Source organism: Rhinolophus sinicus, linkage group LG07 (assembly GCF_036562045.2).
Source record: "Rhinolophus sinicus isolate RSC01 linkage group LG07, ASM3656204v1, whole genome shotgun sequence".
In the NCBI taxonomy this organism is placed as follows: domain Eukaryota; kingdom Metazoa; phylum Chordata; class Mammalia; order Chiroptera; family Rhinolophidae; genus Rhinolophus; species Rhinolophus sinicus.
In genome coordinates this window covers 119,989,540-120,007,178 of record NC_133757.1, presented here as the reverse complement: position 1 = coordinate 120,007,178, position 17,639 = coordinate 119,989,540, and the positions used below count along the sequence as shown (strand labels likewise).

Genomic DNA, 17,639 nt, shown 5'->3' with positions numbered 1-17,639 from the left:
GAAGTGAAAGGGGGCAGTGTTAATCACACGGGGAGAACAGGAATAAAATCACATTGTTATCCCAGGCAAATCTGAATGAATGGTCATCCTAAGGTTAAGGGTTAGAAGTCAAAACGGCATTAGGACTTGGTAACAGGAAATGGAGGTGCCAATGATGGGCGATTGGGAAGAAACTGGTTTTGGGGAGAAGATGGTTGTAGCAGTCCCAGGTGCCATACAGTTGGGACAACATCAGCTGACAGAAAGAAACCACCCCAGAGGCTTCATAGCAGGCCACTCTATATCTTATTGACTAGAACTAGGTCACTAGTTGTTCCCTAAAGCAGTAACTGACAAAGAGCAGGATTGGTTAGTGTTGACCTGGCTCTTGGCAGTACTCATGCAGGACTGTGCATTGCCCGACCTTTACCATCATTGGTCCCTTCCCACTAAATGTCAGTAGTGTGCCCCAGGCATTGTGACACCAAAAAAACAATCCTCTTCCCCTCCACCCCACACATACTCCCTAGAGAGATGATACTGCTTGAGAACCACTGGTTTAGACCAATCAGGATTTACCGTGGAGCTGGATTATGTATGTGTAGGTTTTTCCCTTATTGGTTTGGAGGGAAGAGAGGAATTGAATTGTATTGAAGTTCTGTTGTCAAGGAAGCGAGTAGCGTGGGGAATGTTGGGTAGGTAACCAACGTTGCCCTGTGAAGTAAAAAATTTTTTCCACTCTTGATAAAATATCTCAACTTTTCCACACTTGAAGCCCTTCTTTAATTTTTTTTTTTCAGTCCTCTGAAAAGCTTATTCTCAGCCCCCAAACTGGTCTCGGGCTGGGGGGGAAGGGGGTGCTTCTTTTTTTGTTTCCCCCCTAAGTAGCAATCTTTTCCCATAGGATAGTCCTGCTTTGAATGTTGCAATAACTTTCCAACTGATGGCCTGCTCTGTCTTTCCTTCCTTCGTTCCTATATGAAAGGACTAGTCCTGTATATTGATTTCCTTTACTCAGACACCTATCTCCAGTGATGATCAGCTATTTAAAAGAAAGATCTCAGAAATCTCAGTTGGCTCTCAAAGCCCTCATAAATCCACAGCCCTCTCCTTCCACAGCAAACCTAATCCACTTTTTCTGTCTTCTTGACACACCTTCCATTATAGTGACACATTTCTCTTTACAATGCCTAGTCCTATTCTCCTCAATTGCTGAATTCATTCCCCACTCCAAGAATTTACTCAGACTATTTCCTCACCGAGAGAACCCTTCTCTCTCCAACCATCCAAATTCTGTTACCTTCTCTAATTCTACCTTTGTCCCACACCTGTGACTACATCAACCCAACTAATCTGTTTCTTCTTTGAATGTGTATGCATGCCTATACCACCAATTTTGGCCTTTTAGGCTCTCCTTGACTATTCTGTTCTTGAAGCTCTCCTTTGGGTCCTAAGATTTCTCCTTCTGCCTCTGTAGATGTTCCATTTCTGTCTCTTTTCCACCCTCTTTTTCCTCCTCAGATTCATCCCTCCCTTCCCTGGAGGTCATCGACAAACATCTGTCATCATCTACATTCTTTTCTCCTCTTGTTACTCTTTTTTTCCTTAGATTTCATCTAGGAATGACTTACTTGTCATCTCTATGGAAGATACACGTCTCTAGCCCTGACCTCTCTCTGTGAGATACTAGCACTAGTCACCAAATGTTTTCATCACTTTTCCCATTCACACAGTAGACTTGCATTTCCCGGCTCCTTTGAACTGAACTCATCATGGCCAATGAAGTGGGAGTGCTCTGTGTCACTTCCAAGCGAAAGCTTTAAGAAGCCATGCACAATTTCTCATGGTCACTTTCCTTTTAGCGCAGTGATGGCATGTTTTAGTTATCTATTGCAGTATAGCAAACCACCCCAAATCTCAGTGACTTGAAACCATTTTACTATCTCCAATGTTTTTGTGCACTGAATGGTCTCTTGGGCAGTTGCCTCATCTTGTTTGGGGTCTCTCGTGTGGTTCTAGCCCGGTGTTGTCTGGGGCTGGAGTAATTTGGAGGCTTCACTCGGATGCTAGAATGGCTGAGTCTTCTTCCTAGTGTTATCCTAGGGCCTCACTTCACATGGATTCTCCTATGGAGTAGCTTGACTTCTTACACGGTGGCTCAAGACTCAAAAGTGCAAAAGCAAAAGCTTCCAGGTCTTGGGCATGGAAATGACACATTCTATTGGTTATAGCAGTCACAGGGCCAGCTCACTTTCAAGGAGAGGGGACCACCAGCTCTTGATGAGGATTGGGGAGAAGAGTGACAAAGACTTTGTGGCCCTCTTTACCATACCAACAGTGTTTCACCTGGTAGCTGCTTCCATTAGCTAGGGTCTTAGAGTCAGAACAAAGTGGGAAAGAGATTTTGGCTAGCACACGTGATGGTATGAATGAGAAATACTTTTATGCAATCTAAGTCGCTGAGGTATTTAGGGTTGTTTGGTCGTAAATAAAGCCTAATGTATACTCACACAAAAATTAGTACCAGAAGCAAGGCACTGCTGTAACAAAAACATAAAATATGTTGCATTGATACATGTGGATATATTAAAATGTTAGTGGTTGTTAGGCAGCAACCAGCTCTGATTCATTTATGAATCTTCCAGCAAATCTCGCTCAGGAATGTGAGCGCAATAAATATTTCTCAAATAAGAGAGACCATTTCTTATAATTCTGTTTTATTTCTTTATTTTAGGGAAAAACACTTCTTTGCCATCTCAGATGTTTCTTGAAGTATGGAGGGGGTGCCACTAACATAATACTGGATACTCTATTTCAGAGCTACTAGCGAGTTTCCTGATGTGTAAGTTTGGCGTGTACGGCCCACCTTCTTCCTCTCCCCTTTCTAATGGGAGTCAGGCCACTCACTGAAAGTGCCCTTTCTGTTCAGCTGCTTCATACCACAAGTTTCACAGGGACCTGCCGCTGCCACTGGAGGCCTGCGATGAGCTTAACACATAACAAGACAGGGCCTCTGGGGGAAGGCTTAAGTTTTAGGAGCTAAGTTCACTGCCAGGGAGTGACAAAACCTGTTGTTTGAACTTTAATTCACAAGAGCAAGAGAGTTCAATGTTGGCCATTACAATTTTGGACTTTAACACGAAGTTGGCATTGATTACTTGGGGCTATAATTAGGAACATGATAATTTACTCTCTGAACTTTTTCTTTCTCTCTGGAAAATTTACATTGGGAGGGGTCATAATCAAATTGAGGCCATCTTTTTGGATCTTAATTTCTAGAGTATGTTTTCATTTGATCTTCTTTTAGAACTTCTGATTATATTGAATAAGGTAGTGGGACATAATTTGAGATGGCTGTCAGACAAGTTGTAAATTATAGCCTTGGGTTCAGAATAACATTGGAGCTGATTTAATTGATGTATTGTTCTGACTTATTCAGGGCATTCTGGGAAGAAAATCTACCTTACCAGTGGCCCCAGGAAATCCCACAAAAGCAGTGAAATCAATACTGGAGAAATGGCCTTACAAAGATGGGAGCAGGATTCCCCTAACTGACTGCTGACTTCTTACCCAAGAGGGATAAGCATATCCCAAGTTGATCTCAGTGAGTAAGCCAAAAGGGGTAAAGCAATGGTCTGCATACATTTTGCTAATATACCTCCCCAAAATAATTTGTAAGTTGACATGTAAACTTTTTTCCCTTAGTTGCAAATGATACGATTTCTGGTATAATATGAATATTTTCAAATAAAAAGGGCTGTGTCACTTAAAATGCATTTAATGAAATTAAATCCCATAGAAACTGAATACTCATCATCATTCATTGTTATAGAAATTGTACATTATTCTTTTTTCCCTTTGAATTTGTATTTTCATCTACTTCCCCATAGAAATTTTTAAAATATATTTTATGCTCAAATGTATTTTATTCCTTACCTTATCATTCTTTTCTGCAATAAAAATTTCTTTATAATTTTAAACATTTCCTATGATCTAAAAATTCTAAATGTCAAAAATTTTTGGATTGAGTTATTGCAATTATTAGTACATAATGGCTCATAACTTCACTACAAATTTTTATAATTAATTCTTAAAGAGAACTAAAATTTTATTGGAAACATGCCTCTGAATTAAATGGATTGAGCTCCCCTTCCGCAATTAGTTCACGAATCTATAGGTGAACGTAATTTTTTAATAGGCGACAGGATAGTAAAACAGTTGGAGGACTATTAGGTGCATAGCTTACAAAAGATGAATACATGATTATTGTTAAATGCTTTATTTACGGTAGAAGACTATCTAAATCTAAGTTTTTCACATAAAAGGTAGGGATGAATAATGAGGTTAAAAAAATGGTTGACAGGTGACAAGGAGCAGAAGTGTTTGGGTAAAATGAATACAGATTTACTGTGTTCAGTAATGTTTAGGCAAAAAATTAATGAAAATATTTTCTCCCATGAGTCTGAATAATTATTCAAGAAAATATAAAACACTAACTAACCTCTGATATATGTTCCTTTTACTTGTAACATTTATCTGTCAGAAGGAAATTTGGAATTTTTAAACTCCCTTTTCCTTGCGATCTTCTGAAATTTGCAACTGAGACACAGGAGAATGAGGTTTTACAATTCTTTTTCATTATGGAGCTAGTGTGCCTTCTAGCTGACTGGTATTCCCGAGAATGTTTTCCACAAATCTAACATACTTGAATTATGAGATAGATACAGGGAGGATAAAACCTTGCTGTGGGGTTTGTTACGCGGGTGTAGTAGGGCTCAGCCTCCCTCAGCATTTCTCATTATGTCAGCAGGATTCTTTGACATCATCAGGGAATGGAAGAAGTGGTGTTGGACAGACACGATCATAACTTCTGCTACCCTCACTCTGAACTCAGAACACCCGACACAGCCCAAAATACCTAATTTCTAGCACCATGATTTTCTTTTAACAGAAATATGTATAAGATAAGGAAAGCCAAGAAGGCCTGTAGGCTTATCATGCCTTGATTAAATTAAACATCGATATCAATATTCCTTTGTATGGTGTCTTAGAAGATTGTCACACATGGGAACAATCTGCCGTAGTAAGATCTGGGATGGCTGAGAGGATGTCTGTCTTTTCTAAATGGGAAAAGAATGATTTTTAAAGGCAGTTGGAAAAATGAAATTGTTGACATCTCAGTCATATTTCAGCAGCTCAATTTTAGGACAGAATAGGTGAAAGTTGAATAGATGGAATTTATTTCCTTAAAATTATCTGTGCCTGTGTTCTCCTCGGAAAGGACTTGTAGACTCCCCCGATAGATTTACTCCAAGGTTAAAAGAATAAAATTAGGTGGAGAATGTGATGTAGCTGCAGGGGTTCTATTGACATTCCTGTATCTTGGGTCATCCCTTTCTTTTCCCCATCAGGTAAAGTGCTGCTTGGTGAGAAACTCGGTAAGAAAACTCACTGTTGGGCAGTCCTGCTCTTGGAGCCAGACTGCTAGTAAGGAATCATGCCTTCTGGTCTGCTCCTTTATGTTGCAGATGTGACAGGGGAGGGTGTTTGAAGTGGGTGGAGGGGAGTCTTGGTTGTCCTGCTCTGCCAGTCAGCCACTCAGTGTGTCTGCCTATCCCAGGGTTCAGTGCTGGGGTGCCCCTTGGTGCCACCTTGTCTCAGCATCAGCTTTATCAGGAAGAGTTGGAGCTCTCAGCTCTCTACTCCTCTGCCTATTTTTCAGTTGGTTCACAACTTGGTAGGAAGGAGGGGTGTAGTTTATCGAGTCTCTTAGTCCTTAACAAGTGCTGTGCATATTAGCACAGCAAATACTGTGAATTTTCTTAAGTTCTTTTAAGTCATGAAATTATATTCAACCTTACTTGCTTTGTCCTAATAATATTTTGTATATCTTTTGAAGATTAATGCATAGTAATAAGTACAGTTGGTTTTCAAAATGTTATTTTCTGGGGGACTATCACTGGACTATATATATATATATATATATATATCCACAAGAGTTGAGTTGAGTAGAAAGTAATTGCTCTATAGCCTTAAACAGTTCTTCAAGACACACTATCTCCAGAGTTTTACAGAAGGCAAATGAATACAAGAAGGGGTTGACTACGGAAATCAGCCTTGCCATTCTGTTTCTTCCTATGCTGTAAATTACCTGGCCTGCTAAGCCTTGCCTTTAACATTCATAAAACGATACTATAAAATGTGGCCATCATATGTGAAAATAAGTCAACAATATAAAGCAAAATAAAGAAGTGACAGTTTTAATAGAAGCTCTGGGCCTATACATCTCTAATAGTTCAAGGAAATGGTACTTTTTAATGGGACACAAACCTATGTTTTGTAAGCACTTGGGTCTATAGAAAATGAACTGCTTTTTAGATAGCCAAAACAACAACAACAAAAACCCCCTGAACCTTAAAGCTTTAGTTTCACACAGAATAAACTATTCTTGAATCCTCTACAAGAAGTTGGCGTGGATAATTCAAGTATTGTCACACACTAGGAGAAAGTTTGACTGGCTTTGCCTTTGTCATGGTTACTGAAAAGGAGTTCTCCAACAAAACACTGATATTTAGCAGCAAGCAGGTGCAGAAATTTCCTGTGAGAACTGAAAGGTCACAACTTTGATTATTCTTTTCCTCTTGCCTCCAACATCCAATCTAACATCAACCACTATTGACCCTACCTCCAAAATATGATACCAGTTCTGACCCATCACTTTCACCGTGTCCATGGCTGCCATCGTCGTGCAAGCCTTCAGTGGCTCTGCTTTGGGCTACGACAGTATCCTCTTGTATGGCCTATCAGTTTCCACTGCTGCTTTCCTAGAGTTCATTCCATCATTAGCCATTTAACAATATAAGTGAGACTCTATCACTTCCCTATCTGTACCTCACTAATGTCTTTCCTTTGCAACAAGAATGAAATCCAAACTCCTCCTCATGGCCTGTATAATCTATTCTATGCTGACCTCTGATCACTCTCAAATCACCTTCTTCGCTCATCATGCTTCAGCCATATTGTTTTTCTATCTTTGTTTGAGTACTCCAAGCTCTTTCTACCTAAGTGATGTTCCATTTGGTCTTTTCTAGGCTTGGAATTCTCTGCCCCCAGATTTTCTCATGGCTGACTCATTCTCATTATTTAAGTCTCAGCTCAAATGTCCACCCCTCAGAGAAGCCTTATCCTGACCATTGTCTAAAGCGTTCTCACAAACTCTCCCCTAACTTTAATCATTCCCTGTCCTCCCTAATTTTCTTCTCAGCATGTAGCACTACCTGAAATTACCTTATTTTTACATGTGTATTATCTGCCCCCCTGCTAACCCTCAGTGGAATGTGATTCCATGATGGTAGGGCTCATCTGTCTTATTCCCCGCTATATCTTCAAAGGTTAGAAGGACGGTTGCCTTTCAGTGGGTGGCTATTAAGTATTTGCTGAATGAGTCAAGGTTCAGATGTAGCCAGAAAAGGTCTCCTGTAGTCATTTGCCATAGTTCAGAGCTGTGGCCCTTCATTGTGAGTTTTCAGACATGTGCTCAGACATGTGCTTTTGCCAGCACATGGAGGTTTTCTTTCTCCAGGGCAGAACTTACATTAACCAAGATACAAGATTGACATATAAAATCCCTATGCCAATTTATTAGTTTCCAGTGAGCAATGTAACTGTCACATGGACCCCACTTCTACTGATAGGATCACTGCTGTAAGTTTTCTGCCTATGGGCTGACATACATAGGTCAGGGAATTACATCAGAAACTTTTTGGGAAAACATGGAATATAAGAAAGGGAAATTAGTTAGATGGCTTGTGAAGGAGATTCATTTATTTAACAAATACTTATAGATCTCTGTGTTTTGTGTTCTGTGTTAGGTACTGAAGAATCAACAAGGAATGATATTAAGCACCAGTACTTATGTATTTGCAGTCTAGTTGGGGAGGCAGACCACAAATTGACAATTACAAATCCATGTCAAAAGTACTCTTTTTAGGTTGATGCCAGGGTGATATGGAGGGACCCAGGAGGGAAACTGAGCCGTGGGGGATTGCAGTGAGCTTTCCAGGAGGTGGGGGCAGAGGGGTGTAGTTAGCTGAGCTCTGAGGAGTTAGGCAGGAAGAACAAGGAGAGGCATGGGGGCAGGGGATTGCTGGCAGAGGCTGCAGCCTGAGCAAAGCCTAGAAGCTGGACAGAGCAGAGCTTTCCAAGAACCCCCAGCAGTTCAGTGTGGCTGCAGTGCAGGGTTTGAGTTTAGCGTGGGGTGTGGTGAGAAGGCTGCGGATAAGACTCATGGACTCACGTTTGGACTTTATCCCTGTAAAGAGGAACAGGGAGCCACTGAAAGCTTTTGTTTTGATGGAGAGGCAGAGTTCACCTTTAAGATTGCCAGAGTACAGCCGAGACTGTGCATTCCTTTCCTGCACAGAATTTTCCACAGACATGTGGATAAAGTCCACACTCCTTTCTCTTGAACACACAACCCTTCTTTGACCACCTCCAGCCTCTTATCTGCCTCTCTCCATCATGTGCTCTGTGCTCCAGACCAAGCACACTTCTCAGTTCCCAGATTCACTCCCCAGTTTTTAATTAGCCTGTGTGTCCCCCACTCTTGCTATCAGCCTCACCCATCCCACTGCTGAAAAAAAAATTTATTGCGTTGTGCTTCCAAACTACAAAAGTAATCCATGTTCTTTGCAAGAAGCCAAACAGCACAGAGAGGCACAAAGAAAAAGTTAAAACTTTCTCCTTTCCTCTCACCACCACCCACACATACACACAGCAGTGTGCTTCAAAATATATATACTTTTAACTAAAATAGATCTATGCTATACAATGTGTACAGTTCTCCCCCTTTTTCCCCCACCCCCCAACAGTATCATGCACATCATTTCAGTACCTGCTGGATGCCAGGCGCTGTGCTTAACTCATTTATCTCACAACTACCGTGTAAGGTAGGTCTGTTAGCCCCAGTGGGTGGATGACAAATTGAGATGTGAAAAATTTGACCAAGGTCACACAGCTGGTGATTGTGGGAGCAGCAGCTTGAACTTGGACAACATGGCTCTCAAGTCCACAGTGCTAGCCACTGCCTTTTACTGTCTGCCAAATAATGCTGTTTGTTTTCTTTTTAATAACTGCACAATATCTGTATGGATATGCACACTGTGTTCAATCAGTCTCCTGTTGATGAATGTTGAGGGTTTTTTTGTTTGTTAGTTTTTTTGTTTGCCACTTCTTAAAATAATTCAATATGTAATTCTCCATAACAGGATTAGAGATCAGAGGGCACACTTTATTATATATGTCCAAATTATATTCCAAGGATTATGTAATATTCTTACATCCCCAAGAAACATGGGACAGTATCTTTTTCCCTATACCCTCAACAGTCTTATGAAACTGATATTTTTAGTTTTGTTTTTTTTTCTTTCGGCACTGTGGTTGGTAGAAACAGCGTAGCTTTGATTTAATTTGCATGTTTCCTGACTATAGGTGAGATTGAGAATTTTTCTGTATGTTTTTGAGATATATGCATTTCCGGTTCCATGATTTGTCTATGCATTTCCTCTCCTGTCCATTTTTTCTGTTGGGTTGTTCATTGATCATTTTTTTTTTTAGGGTGGGGAGGGTGTTTATAGTAGTAGTAGTATTAATCCCTTTTATGACATGTATTCAAATATTCATTCACTTTTTGATTTTTTTTAAGGGACCCTTTATAGAAATGTTTAATTTTTATGTGGTGAATCTTTTGCTCTTTCCCTTTGTGGCTTTTGGGCTTCCTGAAATTGACAGGTTCTAGACATCTCTCTTCATTAAGGATTGGACAGCAGGCCATGGCTCTCGTTGGAGGGGGCCTGATAATTTTTGTCTCAGACTTTTTCCTTTGCTGCTACTTCCCAGTCTCCTTCTGAGGGATCTGTTCTTTCTGTGTATATTGGTTATTACATGCAAGCAAAGCCCTTCTGGCCTGGGAATCCTTTGTCATTTATAAGTTTGTCTGCATGGCTTTGTTCTGATTTGCTATGTGCTAATTTTCTATTTTTCTGTCCTGGTTTTAAGAAGCAATCACCACGGTGTCTTCTATTTTATATTTTGAGTTTTGGGTCCTCTTTAGCCTCTGAGTTCTGAAGCTTTTTAGAGGCAGTTTACAGGGAAGATATGCCCTGCATACAAGAACTGTGGCTGGTGAAGTAAATTGGCTCTGGGGATGCCGTGGGCTTGAAAGTGAGTTTGACTCTATCTTTGATGGTGTCTCATCCTGAAGAGGTTGTTACAAGCCTCAGGGCCCTTTTCCATAAGATGGAAGTGATAGGAATACAGTGCTGAGGCCACTTTTTGACAGTGCCAGAGAGACCTCTCACAGTTCATTTAGATGTTTCTTCCGTTTTGGTCACCTTTCAGAAATATTGTAATGAGGTCAGGCCTCCCCGAATTACTTTGGTGCTCCTTTTGGGGACACAAACTCTCATGATTTGCTGTCAGCCCATAAAAGAGGGATAAACTTGTTTTGGCTTTAAAGACTAGAATCTCTGGAATGAAGTGCCCATATTTCATTATTTAAAAGAGAAACATTTAAACTCCTGGTGGAAATTAAATTTGAGTTCATTTTACACAAACCATGGCTTAGGACCAAGGATCCAAGATAGAGCCTGCGTGGGCGGGGGTGGACACAGGGAGAAGAGTATGGCCTACATTTGGGTGAATTTCAAAATGTGTACAGAATTTGATCCAAGTCTTCATTAATGGGCTCTTAAGAAAGAAAGCTGGAAGGGACCTAGGGTCACCAACCAGGACTGTCCCTGGCCCTCACGCTGGTGATCACAGTAACAATTAGTGACGGCATTTGTTAGTGTTTCTAAGTGGTAACTAGTGTTAGGGGGCTGGGGGCTGAATCGTGGGGCTGAGAAGCTAAACAGGAGAGTGGATCTCAGGGAACTTACGCCTGATCCTGGGTCATGATGTGTGTTCCTCTGCCTCCCTCCCGCCTCCGCGTCTGAGGAGGCACAGACCTGCTCTTAAGCTGGACCCAGTCAACGAGCGGAAGGATCACACCAGCTCGACTTTGTGCGGGAATTCAACTCAGCTAACGTATTTGGATGCTATGTATAAGATACTAGGTGGGCTGGTGAGTATGTATGAGAGAGAGGGAGGGAGGGAGGGAGGTGGGGGAGGGAGGTGGGGGAGGGTGGAGAAGGGGGTGAGAAAGGAAGGCAGGGTTCTTGCCCTGAAGTGGCAGAGGCTGCTAACTCAGAAATGCCTCGGAGACCAGGCACATTTAGTAAGGGGGCTTCACACGTATAGGAGAAACAATCCAGTGAGTGTGACAAATGACACGGAGACTATCACTGAGATGGGAGGTGTGGCTGTGGCCAAAGGGAGTGTGCGTACCTTTGAACAGGAGCAGCCCATGCAGTGATCTAGCAGGTGGTTCTCAAAGTGTGGTCCCAGGGCCAGACCCCGGATGGCATGGACACTGGTAGGAATGTGATTTCTGCGTCAGAAACCCTGGGGTGGGGTTCCGCAGCCTGTGTTTCAATCTGTCCCTGTGATTCTGGTGCTCCCTGAAGGGAGTGTTGCCTTGTGGGAATTTGGACCCAGTGTTGCTAGATCTTTTGATTTTTCAAGAGAAGCTAGAAAACTAAATTTGTATGGAAATTAACTGATTTTTAAATATAAAAAACTGAAGACAATATATGTAACTCTTTTTGGTGGTGGTGGTCGGAGGTACCCTGTGTAAGCCAAAGTGTAGGCCAGAGAGGATGTCTGTGGGCCTGGGGTCTCCAGGCATCCAGTTTCATCTTACAATAGAGTCATCAAATACTTTGTTGACAGTGGAATAATTGAAAGTACTGTGGGTCTAGGAGAATGACTCCCACTGTGGGGGGGGGGGGGCGGGTGAGAGCGGGCAGGGCTTTAGAATCCAGCAGGAGGGGCTTTTAAAAGCTGCACAGATGCTAAGACTCCCAGGCCAAGCGCTTCCCTGCTTCCCACCGTGGTGAAAGTCACATCACAGAGCTTCTGTCAGGGCGGCGGGCGTGGGGGGTGGGGTGGGGGGGGTGTAACAAAGGAGAAGAGAAGCCGTGTCACAGGGCTGCAGCTCTCAGGCAAGTTGTTCATAAACTGTTTTCACACCTGTCCTTTCATCAAGTCATTACAACCTTGAGCAACAGGTGTGACAGGTATTGTCCCCATTTAGAGCTGCTGAAATAGGTTAAGTGATTTGCCTAAGGTCACAAAGCTTGTAAGGGGTAAACATGTGTCTAGATACCTAATCCTACAATTTCTAAACTAGTTTTTCTCCCACATCTAGTTTTGTGTATTTATGTGTATTTGTTTATCCATCCCACCACTAATTCTTGAAAGGATCTGTGGTGGCTCACTTCACTGGAACTGGTGACTGGTTTTTGCCATGTCCTCTGACCAAACCCCAGCTGGTCCCCTCCCTGGCTTGGTGTGCTGCCTGGGACCCCAGATCTTCTTCCTTTTGCCTCCTGTGAATCCTGTAAACCTGTCACCCATTTTGGGACTTTTTTCCATCACCAGCTCTGTTCCTAGGCTCTGTCTGTTTGCAGGGTTCTGTGTCTCCCTGTTCTGGCTTGTCTTGCCACCCACGAAGCCTCATGGGGCCACTCTGAGTCACGAGCTATCTCCAGCACAGGTGATATGTAACCTGGACATCGGTTGTCTGGAACTGTAATAGAATGAGCACCGACTCATTTTGTATAGGCTGCTCAATAGCTGCCAAAGCAGTGCCTTTCTGACATATGACACATTTGGGTGATAGACAGTGTACCTTAGTTATCAGGAGAGCTAGAATTTAGGATTCTGCAAGTATTCAAATATTCTCCCATGTCTAGCTTAGAATGCAACAGTCATGCAGCGAGAGACAGAGAGACATACACAGAGACAGAGACAGAGAGACAGGGAGAGAGACACAGAGAAAGACAGAGAGAGAGAGGTGGCACTTAGTGACCAAGGAGCACTCCAGTGCAGAACTGCTCGGAACAGCCCTGCTGCAGATATTTGTAGAAGGAAATGGAGAAGCTGCCTTTTGCCAGGACCTCGCTTTGCCCAGGATTGGCTTTCAGGACAGTTTTTTATTGGGGATGGCAGATCACCAGTGAGAAGGGTGTGTTTCAGCTTTATCTTGGATGCTTCCTTACTCTATGCAACTTAATTCAGAAACTATACAACAGTTTAGTGTGTGGCTTGTGCCATTTTCTTTGCATGTATTGAACATTTTATTTAAAGTCCTCATAACCATTTTCACTGTTTTTCTACAGTAGGAATAATCAAATGAGAATTGTAAACACATTTTGGGCCATTTTTTACTTGGCAAAACATTTCAGAGCCTGACCTCTCTCGCTGTCTCTGATGCACCTAGGGGCAGGAGAACCAGGATTTTATAGGAGGACTGAATTCCTGTGAATTGTCGCAGACTGCTCAAGGCCTTTTTTAATTTAATAATAAATATTTTAAAAAGCAGAAAGGCACTTATTGATATGTTGTTCTCCAACTTCTTCAACAAATGTAGAGTGCAAAGTATTTCTCAGATGATTTGAAAAATGTAGGAAGATACTTTAAATATCCCTCAGTGACCACATAAAATATAATTTCTCTGTCTACTTCAACATAGAGATGTTGGGTGGCAAGTGAAGACCGAAGGTGGTCAGGAATAAAACACCTAATTTATACAGTGATGTGCCAGACCTGTGTATGTACACACACATGCACACACACACACACACACATTCACACACATTCAATCCTTACAATGATGTATGCACTATTATTCTCACCATTTTACACGTGAAGAAACTGAGGCATGAGGCTGAGCAGCAGTCCCAGGTCACACGCTGGCTGATCACTTGCACCCAGGCCGTCTATAGCACATGGACTCCCCTGACACGTTACTGCAGGGTTCAGCTGAGGATCCAGAGTCTCCAGTGCTGGCCCCTGGGCCCCAGCGTGCCACCAGGCCAGTTCTGTTGTGTGGGATGTGGCTGTTATCGCTCAGCAATTTCCCTCAACTGCAATAGCTGACATTTGCTGAGCACTTACTATGGTATGTGCCAGGTAGTGTGGGAAGTGCTTTACATAACTTATCTCACCAAGTCCTCCAACAAGCTTGTGTAGTAGGGATGTTTCACCTCCGTTTCACATGTGGGGAAACTAAGACCTAGAGAAGTTAAGTCATGTGTTCAAGAGCAGCAGCTTGTGCGTGCAGGGCTAGGGTTCACCATTATGCTCCCCTGCTCAGGAGCTGGGGTACTGCCTTCTCTCTGCTCTAATGAGGTCTCTGCCAGCCCACATTTTCTGTGTGCCATGACTAGTATGCGAGGGACTTCCTGAAGTTAAGGGTCAAGAGAACCTTGAAAAGAGAAAGCCTGGCTTGACAGGGAATCTGCAAGAGGAGGTGACAGGAACTCTTCCTTGAGTGGGATCTGAGCAGAGCACATCAGTTGTTCCTGTAGGAGAGGAGAGCATTACTGTGAAAACGGGGACTCTCAAAATAGTCATCTGCTGATTTACAGCCTGGCCTTCATCCTCAGTCAACAGTTAGCACTCTTTCTACTTTATTTAATATGCAATATATATTTCCCCTTTATTCATTCATTTGGCCACTGTTGATATCTTAAATGTTATAATCACAGACTACAGCCAAAAACTCTAGCAGAAGTACTTGAAAATAAAATCAACTCATCTGTATCAACTATCAGTATATTGTAAAAAAGAATAATTATTAATACAGTAATGTCAACTATATAAAATGAAAGTATAAACACAATATTAGATTCTATGTGAGAATAATAAATGTTCAATTCTGGCATCTTCCCTGGGGATCTCTTATTTCAACATCCCATAAACTCCTATTCTCTGTCAGTTTCCCTGGTAGGTGCTGAGGCTATAAAGATAAATAAGCCGTGGACCTGTCTTCAAGAAAAGGGCAGCCATTATTGGGAGACAACTGGTAAAGAGCTCTGAAAACACAAAGGCTGGATGCAATCCAGAGTGAGGAGGTGGGCTGGAGATACTGACCAGGAAGGCTCAGTGGAGATGGCCCAAGAACGTTTAGTATGTCACCCTGACGGGGAAGGGTTTACAATCCTGGCTCTGCCACTTAACTAGCTCTGTGGCCTTGGGCCTTGATCTGATTTTTCTAGGCCTTTGTTCCCTTAAGTGTCAGATATGCCCAAGTTTATAGGTAGTTATGGTATGGTATGGCATGTTATATGTTATATGCAAGTAAGATAGAATACTTACACTGGTAGACTTAGAACAATGTAAGCACTCAATACACGAGAGCTGTTATTTTATGATGTATGACAACTTGAAAGCATTCTACATCTTCAAGTATAATAGAATGGATTTCAAGTTCATGGACTTTGCATAGATTCTGCTGATCTTGTCAAATATTAACCACTTATCTAGCGTTTCTAGTCTCTAAAATTATCCTACAATGCCTCTGTTTCTGAAATTGCTGCTTACCGTACTAGGGCAACTAGGGAAATTGCAGCAGGGGAGACGATATTTGTGCTAAGGTGTGTGATGTCATGGAACAGCCTTACCCTTAGATGCCAAGAGTCCCTCATTGAAACTGAAGGACATATTCTGGATGTGAGCTTGAAGAAATCTGACTAGCTCTTGATGAAGAGTAAGTTGTAGTAAACTTACTAAATCTGTAAAATAGATTTCTATTTTATTCTTTTTTTCATTAGATGTAAGGGTAAAACCAATCATTATCCTCAAAATAAGAACATCAAACCTCAAACCAAAATATAAAAAGAGCAATTTCTAATTGATTTCAATTTAATTCTTAGTGAAAATATTAATCAGAAAAGTTGTCAGCTAAGATTCCTGCCCTCCCTTGGGAAGTCAAGTGAAAACAACAAAAAAAGCCACCTTTTCAAACAACACATTTTTAAACTTTGTGGGAGGTGTGTAAGTTCACTTTTTCCCATTGTCCTGGACTCCAGCACCTGTCTGTCTTTTGCGTGGTTATATCTCCATTAACAGATGCTCTTGGGGCAAAGGTCCTGTAGTCAGCTGGGAAGAACAGGAAAAGCCTCCCGAGCGTACCCTGCAGGACAGTGAGTTGGCCAAGTCCCCAGGCGGCAGCAGCATCTGTCTGTCTGTCTGTCTGTCTGTCGGTCTGTCTGTCTATCCAGAGATGCAGAGCAGCAGAGCAGCGAGGCTGCCTGTCCTCGCAGTTGCTCTTCGGGGTCTATATCCTTTCCTGTCTCTGTCATATCCCGCTCGTGGTCGTGGTTCTCCCGTTGTCACAGGGCTGGTTCTCTAGCCCCTCACTCTGATACCAATCGTTTCCACTTATTCATGGGCCTTCAGACTCCTTTCCTGAGCCTGTGATCCTCTTTTTTTATTTTTTTATTATTTTTACTTTTTAAAATTACAGTTGATATTCAATATTCTATTTGTTTTAGGTGTACAGCATAGTGGTTAGACATTTATATAATTTATGAAGTGATCCCCCGATAAGTCTAGCACCCACCTGACAGCATACATAGTTATTACAATATTATTGACTATACTCCCTGTGTTGTACTTTACATCCCCATGACTATTTTGTAACAACCAGTTTGTGCTTCTTAATCCTTTCACCTTTTTCACCCAGCTCTCCAACCCCCCGCCCTCCCCTTCTTACCCTCCACCCCCACCCCAAACCTTCACTTTGTTCTTTCTATCTATGAGTCTGTTTCTGTTTTTGTTTATTTTTAAGACTACATATAAATAAAATAATATGGTATTTGTCTTTTCTCTGTCTGACTTATTTCACTTAGCATAATTCCCTCTGGGTTATCCATGATGTTGCAAATGATACGATTTCATTCTTTTTATGGCCGAGTAATATTCCATTGTATGTATTTACACATCTTCTTTATCCAGTCATCTATCAATTGACACTGAGGTTGTTTCCATATCTTGGCTATTGTGAATAGTGCTGCAGTGAACATCGGGATGCATATATCCTTTCAAATCCGTGTTTTGGATTTCTTTGGATAAATACCCAGAAGTGGAGTTGCTGGGTCATAAGTAGTTATATTTTTAATTTTTTGAGGAACCTCCAGACTGTTTTCCATAGTGGCTGCACCAATCTGCAATCCCACCAACAGTGTACGAGGGTTCCCTTTTCTCCGCATCCTTGCCAACCCTTGTTTGTTGATTTATTGATCATTGCCATTCTGACAGGAGTGAGGTGATATCTCATTGTGGTTTTATTTGCATTTTTCTGATGATTAGTGATGTTGAGCATCTTTTGTTATGTCTGTTGGCCACCTGCCTGGGATCCTCTTTGTCATAATTCTCCCCATTCCACTTTTAGCCACTCACTCCTCCTTCTCCGTCTATCAAAACATGAAAGGATCGTGAGGCCTAGATGGGGTCGTCCCAACTGTGCATTTCTGCCAGAGCCCTGCTGTCCAGGGAGAAGGTGTGTGGGACTAACCAGCATGCGCTTTCCGGAGGCCCAGCTGCTCAGCCTCACGCAGTGAAGATGGCAGCAGCGCCCTGTACGCAGTGCATTCCCAGCAGGTCCCATCCATTCCGCTCTCTTGCATCCTCACCTCCTCAACTTTAACCTCTCCCTTCCCTCTGCCTCAGAGACTTCTGTCGCATATTTTATGGTTCTCAGAATGTCCAGTGCT

The 17,639-nt window shown here is 42.2% G+C and overlaps 1 long non-coding RNA gene across 1 annotated transcript in view; it reads left to right on the top strand.

Moving 5' to 3' along the window:
• LOC109456622 (uncharacterized) overlaps positions 1-17,639 on the top strand; it is a 44,295-nt gene that overhangs the window by 1,573 nt on the left and 25,083 nt on the right. The window contains exons 2-3 of the long non-coding RNA XR_012498223.1: positions 2,714-2,821; positions 3,419-3,583. This is a non-coding gene — a long non-coding RNA (uncharacterized LOC109456622). The remainder of the gene's footprint in view (positions 1-2,713; positions 2,822-3,418; positions 3,584-17,639) is intronic.